Raw genomic sequence first — 13,832 nt, forward strand, 5'->3', positions numbered from 1 at the left:
AGTGATGAAACTATATTCTTAATGCAAAAACGAAGAAAGAGATGTCGTTATTAGTGATTGTGTTGTTTGAAACTTTGGATTAAAATCAAATGTGTATTCAGAATCTATTCAGATATATTATTTCAGTGTGGATTACAGAGAGGATATAGTAAAATCCGATAATAAAGGTAAGTTTTGTATTTATCATATTTCTCTTATGAGTTTCTTGTTTCTTCGTGGGTTTTATTTTTTTCAGGGTTAATGAGAAAAAAAAAGAATAGTATATGAAGACAGGTTCTTGTTGAACAATATCGAGTGTACCGCAGTCGATTTTATTTCAAACACATAATTAATATGAACAAACGAAGAGATAACAACATGCAATCAGTTATATTCTGTTGTTGGCATTTTCAAGAGACTGTTATTGTTTCCCCAAACGGTACCACATGAATACCCGTCCTGCCCCTTTCTTTTTTCTGTTTTTTTTGTCTTTCTGCAAGGTCGTATCGCTCTTTTTTCGTTTATTTGTTTATTGAGTCCCTTGTGTTTTTTAAATGTTACCGAAACGTAATTTTATCTCGATTTTCTTTTGAAAAAAAACTTTTATAAAACTATCACTGCGAACAAAGTGCGAGTCGGACACACGATTGGTTTGTTTGACAGATAAAATTTGGTAATGTCTTCCTTTATTCTGTTTACCATGTTCATCGTCGTTTATACATGTTACAACGAATGTTGCATTATATCCATATATTTAAGCAATAAAAAAAAAAAAAAAAAAAAATGTAAATCAACGCCGAAACCGGAAAATTATAAAAAGTATTATAGTCCCCTGGTTCATGAAGGAAGTTCTAGATTCGCACTTTGTACACAGGATACGGTTGAGGTTGTTCATGGCCCTTATATTGCGGCATTATTTATCAAGTTCTACAAGCATTACTTTATTGCTTTTTTCCTTTTAATTGTAGATAAAATTGATGTTAGGAAGAATAAGGACAACACCAGAGGTCAATTTTGATTACTGAAAGACGGACTGGGATACATCTTTTGAAGAAAAAAACATAAAGGCAAGAAAAACAAGACTGGCAAAAAAAAACAAGACTGGCAAAAAAAAACAAGACTTACAACGAGCATAATCAACTTCTTGAATACGTGCGAAAAGAGACAACGAAATAACATGAGAAAAATATCTGTAATATAAGTATTGGTAGAGTTAAAAATCTGAAAGTGATTTTTTCCTCAAAAAACCGTTTTGATGAGTGACAAAATAGTGTATTTTGGAAGTTGACATACATAATTAATCAGTTTTAACTGTCATTTGTTCTTTGGTTGTATTTTTCTTTACATGATGAAAACAATAAGAGTAATTAATATTTCTTTTTATTTCAGTGATAGAACTATCATTTACTTGTAAGAATCAGTTATGCTACCTTTAGCTGTCCAATATTTTTAAGCAAGAAGAGGGCTATTCTTCAAAATGTTGGACAGTTAAAGGTAACATAATGGTTTCCTACAGGTAAATGATAGTCCAATCACTGAAATAAAGAACGGGTAAAACAATAAAATGACGTTACAACAATGTTTTATTTGTTATACTGTTCAAAATTTTGTCAAATGAATGTGTTTGATTTTCTATTTTTGTTATTTCACAATTTGTTATGTCAGGCCTATCCGTAGATGGATTTGATGTACATATATGATGTCTGTCATTACATCGATTTACTAAGGCCGTGTTCACATTGACCTAAACTCGGTGTTGTGTAAGTTTGTAACTCACACGTAAACCAACAAAATTACGTTCCCATTGATAAAACTCAATGTTTACATGTAGTGTAAAACATGTTTTGTCTACATGCAGTCGATACTCGATGTAGGCCTTGTGTAGATTAAGTGTACACAAAACTAGGCATTTAAAACATTAGTTTCACCGTGTATATTTAAGGAAGAAACAATTTTTGAATAGAATTGTTATTTATAACAATTATTTATAAAGTTCTTTACAGAAATATTTGTCTAAACTTGATATATTTTTTTCTTTTAAACATAACGTAGCTTTGTTAAGCCCTTATCAAGATTCAAAGCAGCATCATTGCCGAACACATAATTCATTTGAAAGTTAAGGTCTTTCCGAATTGACTTGACTTTCACAGAAATGTTTGCCACTGGTCTTTACTCAAACAAAGATTCACTCATAAATGCATTACTTAAAAAGTGTGAGGTAAATGTATTGTTTGTCTAGTACATGTATCTCGGATCCGTTAAATTACCCTTAAAACTAAAAAACCCAAAACATTACCCCCTCCCTTTTCCAAATACTCCTTGTAAAAGAATACCATTTGAAACAAACAGAAAAGATAGGAATATAGTAATCCCTAATATATCATTCCTTCTTCTCCTTCAATCTCTGTACCGATGTAATGCATTGGCTTTATGAGAATAACAATATATATTCTTCGCCAGTAAGCACGCTGCTGCAGCCTACGTTTTCTAATGCTAAACGAGACATCTTTATTACTGCAAATCATCAAAATGGCTTTCATAAAGAAGCAACCACTTAACTTAAAAAAGGGGGGGGGGGGTACTTTGTTAATTTATCTGAGCCAGAAATTTTTCCGCACAAACGTTTTATTCAGGTTTTTTTTATGCTGGTAATCATTTTTTTTTCAGCATTTAACACTATAATGTATAGGGAAACTCTTGATTTAGAATGTTTGTATCATCTGTAGGACCTTTTTTTAAATTTTTTATCCAATTGGGGTTCGGAATATTTACATCAGCGTAGTTTAGGTTCTGGTAGAATATTAACTTGTGCAATATCTTTGTTTTTAAATCAAGTAAATTTATAAAATTGGTTTTCGGATTATTAATTCATGATACCAAAAACAAAACTCTTTCAATGACGACAATACTTTTCTAAGCGCTTATTTCGAAATTTAGGACACTACTGTCACGTTATGTATGCATCATATTTTGGAATTGTCGTATATAGTGATAAAGCGGTCAAATTCCAATGTTTATGACAACACAACATTCATCAATTTAACATTACATGTGTCTGTCATAAGCTTCATGAGTGACGTTTGAAACAAAAAGATTAAAAGCCAAATCAAATACATAGAGCGTTAAATTGAGATCAAGGTAAAGAAAATGCATACCTAGGTCAAGTGTAGGTGTAGACAACTGTAAGTGTTCAGAATAATTCAAACGTTTTAAATAGTAATTTTTCAACAAATCACTACCTGGCTGGTAATAACCTTCGGAAAAATACATTTACAAACATCATTAATTGTAGCTCTTCATTGTTCAGTTGTTACACACCTTCTACCAACTTGCATTTTATCAGTAAAACAATGTGCTACGCTCATGCATGGTAACATATACAATAGTAAATAAGAATCAAAATATATTCAGATTTACAGTGAAACAATTTATACATGTAAGCGTGATCACAAACAAGGTAAACGGAAATACAATGTAAAATATATGAATATTGACCTCAACCAAAATTTCATGACATGAAAAAAATGAATCTGTTTTTCAAAATTTTTAATTCTTTTGAAAACAAATCTTTGCATACATCTTTCATAGTAATATTACGCCTAAAATTACATGAGCTCTGTTTTCAGTGTGAAAAAAAATGAAAATAGAAGGAAATGATGATTTTACTTTCAGAAGAATACAATATCAATATAGGTGTTGATAACAAAATCACATTGACAAGCAGTAACGAAGGTATGTTCACCCTTTTTATTAAAGCAAAACTTTAAAACCATGATTTAAAAGATTTAGATGTTTTCAGCTATATTGTTAATTCGAATCTAATCCTGATACAGTAACATACTGAAACCTTCACGGAGTGAAAATACATTTGTATATACATTTATTACCCAACATATCCGTAGAATTTTCTTTTCCAGGTTATGTCCCGCCAACGATTGTTTTTATGCCAAAAAAATCCATAAGACTTTTTATACGGGTCGTTGAATCGTCATATTTCTACATACTACATGTTACTAATCTGCAAGGTATAACAGGATTTTCTTCAAATGAAATTTAACATTTTCTCGATTTCCCTAATGTTGTACATACATGTATGGGTGCATTCATAACCTGACCAACTGTTCAACAAGTATGTTTTATCGGAAAACAAATATATCCGTTGTCTGCCTTTTCAAAAAAGAAAATCATTTTAGAAAGTAGACGTTCTATGTAGTTTTCAATCTGTATCAATGTGTGGTTGTCATTTCAGAACTCAGATAGATTTAACAAAACAAAAAAACATGTGTTCGAAGTAACAAAAACTTACTTTATTTGCATTGCAATAATAAAATATCGATCAGTTTTTGCGTTTAATCTGATAGGACGTAATATCTTGTAGCTTCGTAGACATACATAATAATTCAACATTTTCGATTTATATTTTTCTTTACTAAAATGACAGCAAGATTTACATATTTTGACAACACAATTTTGTCTGCATCAATTTTGAGTGCTCACATTTTGTCATCATTACTTCTAACTTCCAACATAAATTGACGTTAGACATTGTTATGGTGACGGCTTTGTTTTGATCATTCATTTTACGTGCTGTATACAAATAGAAAGTTTACAATCTGAGATCGAAAGATTCTTAGAAGAGGCATTGATTTGAACCATTGTTGGAACAATTGAATAATAAAGATGTAATTTAACAATGTAGATTTAGCCTTCAATAAAAAAAGCATATAATGACTGCACTATATTATAAGTTGTCAGTCAATTGGTCTTGCTCCAGAAGATGCGGAACTCAAACTCGATTGCATTTTTACTGGTGTGGAGCAGAACAAGTGATCAGGAATGATCAAAGACTGTTGTCGGCATACCTGGTCTGGAGCACATTTATCAAAAGGGCTGCAGCAGGCCTGATAAAGCATACCTTGCTCTTGTCTACCATTGATGAAGTCAACTTGCTTATTTGCTTATTATATATTCAGTAATATATTAAGTTAACTTGTTTTCTGCGGTTGTTGTCTCTTGCACAAATTCGCTATTTCCATTCTTAAGTTAGCCTTCTTAGAATTTGCAACATAATGTACAATTCGAGGAAACAATAGTTGCAAACAAGCAGACAAGAGAAAAAAAGTAGAAATCGTTAATGACATTCCATCGTTACTCCAACCATTGTTGGAACTGGTCATACTATCAACAATTGTTCTGACAGATTTCTTATTAAATTATGATAATATTGGAGAATTGTAATCCGTGACAAAACTTATCATTCTCCGTAAGATCATGGATATAGGTGAAAAACTTGTGAACTATGATAGACATCTCGAGGCTTCATTCAAAGTAAGTACAGTAATCCTATTATTTTTCATTAATGTATGTCTTAACTCTCTTCATGCTCTTACAGGAAATGAAAAAAGGCAAGAAGTCAACATTGTTGATGATAAGGGAAACATTTTACTGGAGTGTAATCGAGTGAACGGAAAATGTTTTAGAAGTATTTTGAATGTTTACAATCAATCGGGATTTAAGCTTGGATATGTAAGGAAAAGGTAAGGTTTCTATTCAATGCAAAATATAAGATTTTCTTTCTGTTATGGCACACTATATAAAAAATTAAAACATTTCGAACATTTTGAAAAAAAAAAATAATAATAATTACTATTTGCAGTTTTACTTTAAGTCTGGGATTACAGCAATCTTTCAAAATATCAGAAAGCTGTAATAGTAGTGTCTTGTGTCCTTATCCATAACATCTTTGCAAACTGATTTCCCGATGTTTCTGAAGCCCGTGCTTCAAGTTTAAGGTCTGAAATGGGTTATTTTACCGATTCGTGGTAAAATTATTTTAAAGTAAACAAACCAAAATATATGAAATATAGAATGTTAAACAGCGAAAGATGCAATATGTTAAAACTGATATTTCATATTTTTCATATGTTTTGGTTAATATTGCGGTGTTTTGTAAATAATAGTATAGCCTCTGTTGAAACTTCGGCAATAACACTTCATAGTTTATGTTGACATCCCTCGGTAACCTCACTCGACTACGTCTTATGAGGATATTGCCAGGGGTTTCAACAAAAGCTATGGTATAATTTGCAAAACACTGCACAACTTTTCAAAATATATGAAATATCTATAACTTAACAATATTTTTTATTTTTACTTTCAAATTTAACATGGAAAAAGAAGACTTTGTACGTGAAGCCAGTAATTCTAGAATATTACATGAAACTGTAAGGTTAATTTGATGTCCAGGAATGGTCACAACAAATTTAATTTTGCATTCATTTGCTAAAGATATTAAATTCTATTGAGGCAATCAAATGTTTAAATATAATTATAAAACCGTTCTCATTATGATAAAATGAAAAAAAAAAAACAGTTTAGAGAACTCACCGGAAACAACAAATACCTAATAATTGAAAAGCATTAATAAGATTAAAGTCTTGATTTCACTTCTTGTTTATACATTAGGCTGTGGAAATGCAAAAATGAGTATGAGATATGCACAGCAAATCAGAATTTACTATTTTTGCTCAAGTTCGAGACCAACACATCTGAGTTTGTGATCAACGTAAGTAAAACTATGAGTAAAATGTGAATCTTTACATTTTCCCATCGTATACTAATGTATCTGAACACTGTAAAATACATTCAGTATCTATGATGAGTTTATATTCATACATTTAAAAGAGTTATTTGATTTTCAAATCTAAATACATAAAAGAGTTATCACACACAATAGTAGTTGACTTACTCATTATTACCATGTGGATACAATGCAGTCATTGACTGTTTGGCTAGTCTGGTTGAGGTAACATGTGTCACAAGCTTGATGTGTCGAACGAATACTTCTCTACTTAAGGCCGCATATTAACAATGAACTGTAAATTCCTGTTTCTTGGTTGGTTGTTCCATAAGCATGTACTTGGCCTCCTAATTCACATCGACAAATGGATAGGGTTATCATAATTTTGTCCACAAAATAAGCGGAAGACGACACTATCGGAATATCCAAACTGATTGGTCAAAAATAGGCTGACAATATCTTGCAAAAACCATCATCAGCGATCCATAGCGCGCAAAACAATGCATCAAACTTAAAAACGATCCCTTACGAACACCTATGTTGACATCTGGTAGCTGAAGGTTCGGTTGTTCCTCATTCATATTCGATAACTATCGTATTGCTTAGACAAAACATGAATGAGGTGAAAATTTCCATTTGATGGTTTCATAATAAAGGAAATAGTTGCAATATATGTGTTACGATAATCTTACATTGCCGTGAATTTCCATGACAAACACATTTTATAATAATTAACCAACTCGTGATGGGATATGTCAATAACAACCAACGTAACATACAACTTTTTTTCTATATTTAATAAAGTGATTATATATAACGGCCAGCAATCAATGTAAGACACATTTACTATATTCTTTAATGTATATGTTGATTTGTTCATTCATAATATGCCGTATCGATAATTTAAAATAATACTACATACGTTGTCCCCCTGGGTAAATAAAGACAAATTTAAAGAATTACGAATTGTTCTTGAATCGTACTATATGGATACTATCGAAGTTTTGTGTCACGATAGTTTATTACTGTAGACAAATCCGATATAATAGTCTAGTCTGTTCATCTTAAATGCAGATAACCAATTATGATGGCCAACATGTAATAGCAACAGTTGAGCCTTTGACGGGACGATATGACGTACGTGATTTCACTCTTATTTGTGAGTATTTATTACTTATGTATCGGGAGGTTTGGCTAGCTAAAAAAATATGGTTTAAACAATATTGTTTCATTCTCTGTCCGATACCAAATCATAAATATGCCAGTTGTTATCTAATACTTCGTTACTTCGTATGTTGAACTGGCGGTTTTTTTTTTTGGTTTTTTTTGTTGCAATTCTTTGTTTTTGTTGTTCTTTTTGTTTCTTTCATAGTTAATGTAATTCACTCGGTTTTAGTATGTAGAAATTATTAGTTGTCTCTCAATCAATTTCTGGCTTTTAAACACTGTTATACCACTTTGTTTTTATTTATCTTAAATTCAAAGTCATAATTCATAGATAGACTTTTCATTAAAAAACACAATGACTACTCAATAGTCAGATAAGATAAACATAAAGTGTTTACGACGCTTGATGGGTCTTTTTTTTTAACAGGTTTTCAGCCAGTCTTAACCTGTACAAAATACACACAGTTTTAATTCCCCGAGGGTATCACCCGACCAGTAGTCAGCGCTTCTGTGTTGAATTGAGTTATCATTGATTTTTTTCATAATTATAAATTAACTGTTAACAAAACTTTTTTTGAAATACCAAGGCTTTTCTACCTCAGGAGTAGATTAGCCTAGCTGTATTTTGCAAAACTTCTGGGAATCTTTGGTTCTCAATGCTCTTTAACTTCGTTCTTTGGCCTTTTAAACTTTTTTGATTCAACAGTCACTGATAAGCCTTTTGTAGACGAAACGCGCGTCTAGCAAACACTAGGGAATGTACCGATTAACATTTTTGATTCGAGCGTCACTGATGAGTCTTTTATAAACGAAACGCACGTCTGGTTTGAATATAAATTTCCATTCTGGTATCTATGATGAGTTTATCTGCACAAAATATATAGACCAACAGTATCAAAAAGAACGCTAGACGTCCACAAGTGAAATATTTTAGTTCAATATTAAAAATTCTTTACGATCGATATAATGCAGGGTAAAACACAATATATCTTTTCTATATTTCACTTTTTTATATGTAATCGCATGTTTTTAACATTACCTTTACATTGTAGCACAAACATATAATGTCAATCTAGATGGAAACACCTATCCACATCGGAGAGTATTTGAATAGTCGAAGATTATGTTCCCTTTTACGTTTTTATGAATAAAGCATACAGTAAAATTCAAAAATGTTGGCCAATACATGTACCCGTCATAGCATGCTTAATTACCAAGATTGGATATTGGACTCTCCTTGCCTAACAAATTATCTTCATATTAACAGATTCACTAAAAATACATACCTTACATCAAATAGATGTTTTTGATTTTCTATTTTAGACTTGGAGCAGATTGCAATCTTGCAGAAGACTCTTATTCTCTGTGCTGCTATATTTTGCTGCGAGGAGGAATATAGAGACCACAAAGATAAAAACATATTGTTTTGCCCATTGTTCAAAGAAAGCAAGATTAAATTTGCCATAGTATGCCTTTTATCTCCCATATTATTGGGACTTTATCTTATAGGAATGCTTCTGTTTATAGTAGGCTTCATAATACAACCTGTGCGTGATATTTATCTTTGCCTTGCTGATCATGATAAGCTGGGTAAGCTGAGGAATCGTGTGTTTGTTTGGCCGTGTATTATTTGTGGTCTGGTTGATATTAAAAAGTTTGATTGTGGAAAATAATGTGAAATATTTTAAAGATGTATGTGTGTATCTAAACAAAACTGTAAAGAATTGCTTAAATGTTACAAATATAAATAAATTTTTGTGTCATCTCGAACGCAAATGACAGCCAAACCTTTATTATGTCTAAAAGAAAAGAAGTACTACAACATGAACTTGATATTGTTGAACAATTGTGTACTAAGTTAATATAGACAAACAACACATGTTTTTGTGTTAAGGGAATACGATACAGTAGCAGGAGCAGATAATAACGTTTCATGTTGTTTTCGCAACGTTTGTAAACAGAACGTTGTAATTTCGCGATGTTTCGAATGAGAACGCTAACGTTTCGCGACGTCGCTTTAAATGAAGTCATGATTTTGCGGAATATTCACTGACGTCATGAATCCAGGTGCGCGAATTTAAAAAAAAGTACCTGCCGTTTCTAATATTTTGTGTCTTTATTTTCTTATTTTTCTTGTATAGCATTTAGCAGACTCCAAATTGTATGTAGATTTGTCATTGTACGACCAAATTCAACAGACTATCATCAAAATAACAAAGGCGACTGCATGTGCGAGACCCTCATGGATAGAAAAGGTCGTACAACACCCCTATTCGTAAATAGAATAACAAAAAGTGTCTCATCCTGTATTGGACTTGGTACATAAACAAAATTGCCGAGTTTAGTTGATATTTTAAAAACATGTAAAAGTAAAATTGAGAATGGAAATGGGAAATGTGTCAAAGAGACAACAGCAGAAAGTCACCAACAGGTCTTCAATGCAGCAAGTTATTCCCGCACCAATAGTATGTGTATGTAGAAAAACGTTCAACAAAAGTCCGTCAAAAAGATTTCAATAAAAATATATTGGTGTCATTTTTTGTTTTATTTTAAGCACATTGGTAATAGATGTAGAATTGTCACAGGTTAGTTTGCTTAATTGGTTGTATTGGTTGTATTGTTTTTTGTGTATATCAAACTGGATGTGATAGACCAAAAAAAAAAACGCCCGTTCACATGCTGTTAAATGAGCTTGTAAATCGATGGTTGTCGATTGTTATTTGTAAATCATATTTGTATGTCGTTCATTGATTTGTACTTAAATCAGGCCGTAAGTTTCCCGTGTGAGTTGTTTTGCATTGGTCATGTGCGGGCCTTTATAACTCACTATGCGGTAAGGGTTTTACTCATTGTTGAAGGCCGTCCGATGTCAAATAGTCGTTTAGTCTCTGGTTGAGATTTGCCTCATTTGGTAATCATACTACGTCTTCTTATCATACAACGTCTTCTTATTTTGGTGTCCAATAAGCATATCCCTATTGTACTTCAACATATTGAAGGATAAAAATTGAAGTATCGGCAAATGTACACTAATTGTAGACAGATACATCAGAAAGTGTTACTTCTTATTTATCCTCTGCATCCCAAGTTGGACATAAGGCCACAACAAACTGCCTCCACTTCTCTTTGTCCTTAGCCATGAACTGGGCTTGACCTCATGTGTAGCGCATTGATTATAATTCTGCTGTTACAATTCTTTGCCAGGTGATTATAGGTCTTCCTGGTTTCCTTTTTCCTGGTGGTGTCCAATATAGAGCTGTTTTAGGTGTGCGATGTTGTGGCATTCTCAGTGCATGGCCTAACCAGCTAAATCTTCGTTGTTTGATTCCTGCTGTTATACTCTTAGCATTACATTTCTCTAAAAGGCTCTTATTGCTGATCTCACTTGGCTAGAATATTCTGTTGATCTTTCTTAGGCAGCTAGTATGGAAAGCATCTACTTTTTGAAGAAGGTCACTCACTAAAACATGCTAAGTTTCTGAACCATACAGTAGGACAGATTTTACATTGCTGTTGTAAATTTGCTGTTTGGTCCTCAAACTGTACTGGTTGGACTTTCAGATTGTATGAAGTCTTGAAAGAGCACTTCCTGATTGTATGAAATCAGAAAGTGTACACACGTTAAAACTGGTCGCTTTCAAGCTAATGAGCAAATATGAATTCATTCAGTAACGTTGTTTCTGGGAAAAATAACAAACGTATTGCTAGACGATCGGACGGAAGAACAAACAAAGTGTTTGAAATATAGCTAAACTTCGAGACAAACAAGTAAGCCAATATTCAAAATATGCGCCATATAAAAGGTAATGTAACTTATATAATGATGAAGACATCGTTCAATATTATTCTCTTATACCAGATGCTGTACTTCCTATGAAATGTTATACTACAACTTTATTTTCGGTCGATTGAGGCAATAATGACATGAAATCGCACGAAACAGCTATAACTATAAAACAAGAAGTACTCCTTGAAATTAAAGTTTGATGGATGATTTATTTCTGAATGTAAAAAGAAAAAGAAAGTTCGTCGTGGACTTTTAAAGCTGACGATACAGTATCGGTTTTGTCATTGTTGAAGGTTATACGTTTATCAAAAAATGGTATTACCCCATTTAATTTATAGTTCGTTCACAATTTGCCATACCAGGTTCTTTGCAATAATGTTGTATATCCTCTTTTAGTATATGAAGCAATTAAGAAACTAATGTCGGACGGAGATACACACTTATAGTTTATCAGATTTTTTCTTTTTTCCGTACATATGACAAAGTGATCTGCTAGAATCCCTTTAGAGGGACGAAAGATACCAAAGGGACAGTCAAACTCATAATTCAAAAATAAAGTGACTGGCTAAAAATGAAAAAAAACCAGACAAACAATAGTACACATGACAAAACATAGAAAACTAAAGAATAAACAACACGAACCCCATCAAAAACTAGGGGTCATCTCAGATGCTCAGGAAAGGTAAACAGATCCTGCTCCAGATGTGGCACCCGTCGTGTTACTTATGTGATAACAAATACGGTAAATAGTCTAATTCGGTAGGTCACATTCATGAAAGGGAAGGCGATTGTAGTTACGATGTAAGGAACATATCCGATATCATTTGTGAAACGGTTATTTCATAACGGTCACCCAACTCGTGATGGCGTCCGTAAAATTTACGCAGTGTTGATTTCAGCTTCTCCATTTGGAATTCTTGATTTTATAGCTTTCTTGTGAGCAACAACCCTCTATCAAGAAATTCATGATAGGAAATGCAAGCACTGGAATATAGTATCAATTGGGAGATATATTAACCGTATTCAGGTGCTGCTGGAATGTTGCTGCTTAGAAATGGAAAGTTAACAATTGGAAAGCTAAAATCATCTTTTTTGTCGTAAAGTTTTGTTTTCAACCGACCCTCATTGTCAATTTTTAGATGTAAATCAAGATTTGAGGCCGACTTAACTGTATCTGTTGAATCTTTCATCTTTAGTTCAATGGGATAGATGCGTTCAACATAGTCACCAAATTTCGAATTATTTAGTGAAAGATCATCATCTATATAGCGGAAAGTAGAGTTAAAGGATATTGCTAATTTGTTATCTTTCTAGCTTCCTAAGAAGTTCCTGTATTATAAACTTTGTTATTTATCATGAAAAGATCCAAACCCATGATTGCGTTGGATAAAAACCATTTTTTTGTTTGTACGTGTGAATTTTAAACAAATTTCGTTGTAGGTCTAAATATAGCACAAACAACATTTTCAAAAAGACCAAAAAAAGTGAAAAAGTTTATTTTAACAAAACGCATTTGACTAACAGGTAGAACGAGTTTGATACTGATAGTTTTCCCTAAAAAGCAATATGAAATAAAGATGTAGTGAAAATAATACCTTGTGTGAAGGATGTGCATTTAACATATAATAAAAGGTGGACTGTTAACGTTCTTTTTTTCGAAAAAAATGTGTGATTCATCTTCTCACAAAATTAAATTCGTTCATGAATAACTGTTAGGTATTAACACAGCTGTTCTTTTCAATTTGTGTTTTAAACCGTACTTTGTTACTTTAATCATTTTGATTGTTTAAGGCAAAGATCCAAATGTAGGAATGTTAAGAATGTCTGTGTTAAATAAACGAAAGATACAATTTTTTATGTGATGTAGTCTGGGTAATGTGATTTACCAATGAAGAATATTAGATGAATGCTAAACTAAAAACACACTGATAAAATTGTAATTTTAAGTGACACTTAAGCGTATTATTATTAAGACAAAAACTGAGAAATTCAACGATCATTTTTTTGTCTTTGTGAAACTCGCACAAACAAATATCGGAATCTCAAACGTTTTTTGTGATATTACTTTACTACCCTCTGAATTCTTAAGAGCTTTACATATTATCTATACACCTAGCCGTTTATTGTGGAAGACAGTATTTTTTCTTGCATGGCTATAGCTATTTTTGGGGTATCCCCTTGATGCTTTATCAAATGTCTTCATATTCTGAACACGATCGGTAAATGATAACAGCAATTTAAAAGGTTGACGACAAATTAAGACTGATATCTTTTCTGCCACATTTATAATAATTAATGGAAATCCATATTGTCTAAAAA

The 13,832-nt window shown here is 32.2% G+C and overlaps 1 long non-coding RNA gene across 1 annotated transcript; it reads left to right on the forward strand.

Moving 5' to 3' along the window:
* The first annotated feature begins 5,385 nt into the window (after window positions 1–5,385).
* LOC143074687 (uncharacterized) lies at window positions 5,386–9,450 on the forward strand. The gene is made up of 4 exons (XR_012978006.1): window positions 5,386–5,516; window positions 6,445–6,544; window positions 7,634–7,718; window positions 9,050–9,450. It is a non-coding gene; the product is annotated as an uncharacterized LOC143074687 (long non-coding RNA).
* Window positions 9,451–13,832: the final 4,382 nt, after the last annotated feature.

The sequence above is a fragment of the Mytilus galloprovincialis genome, chromosome 5, assembly GCF_965363235.1.
Source record: "Mytilus galloprovincialis chromosome 5, xbMytGall1.hap1.1, whole genome shotgun sequence".
Classification (NCBI taxonomy): Eukaryota; Metazoa; Mollusca; class Bivalvia; order Mytilida; family Mytilidae; genus Mytilus; species Mytilus galloprovincialis.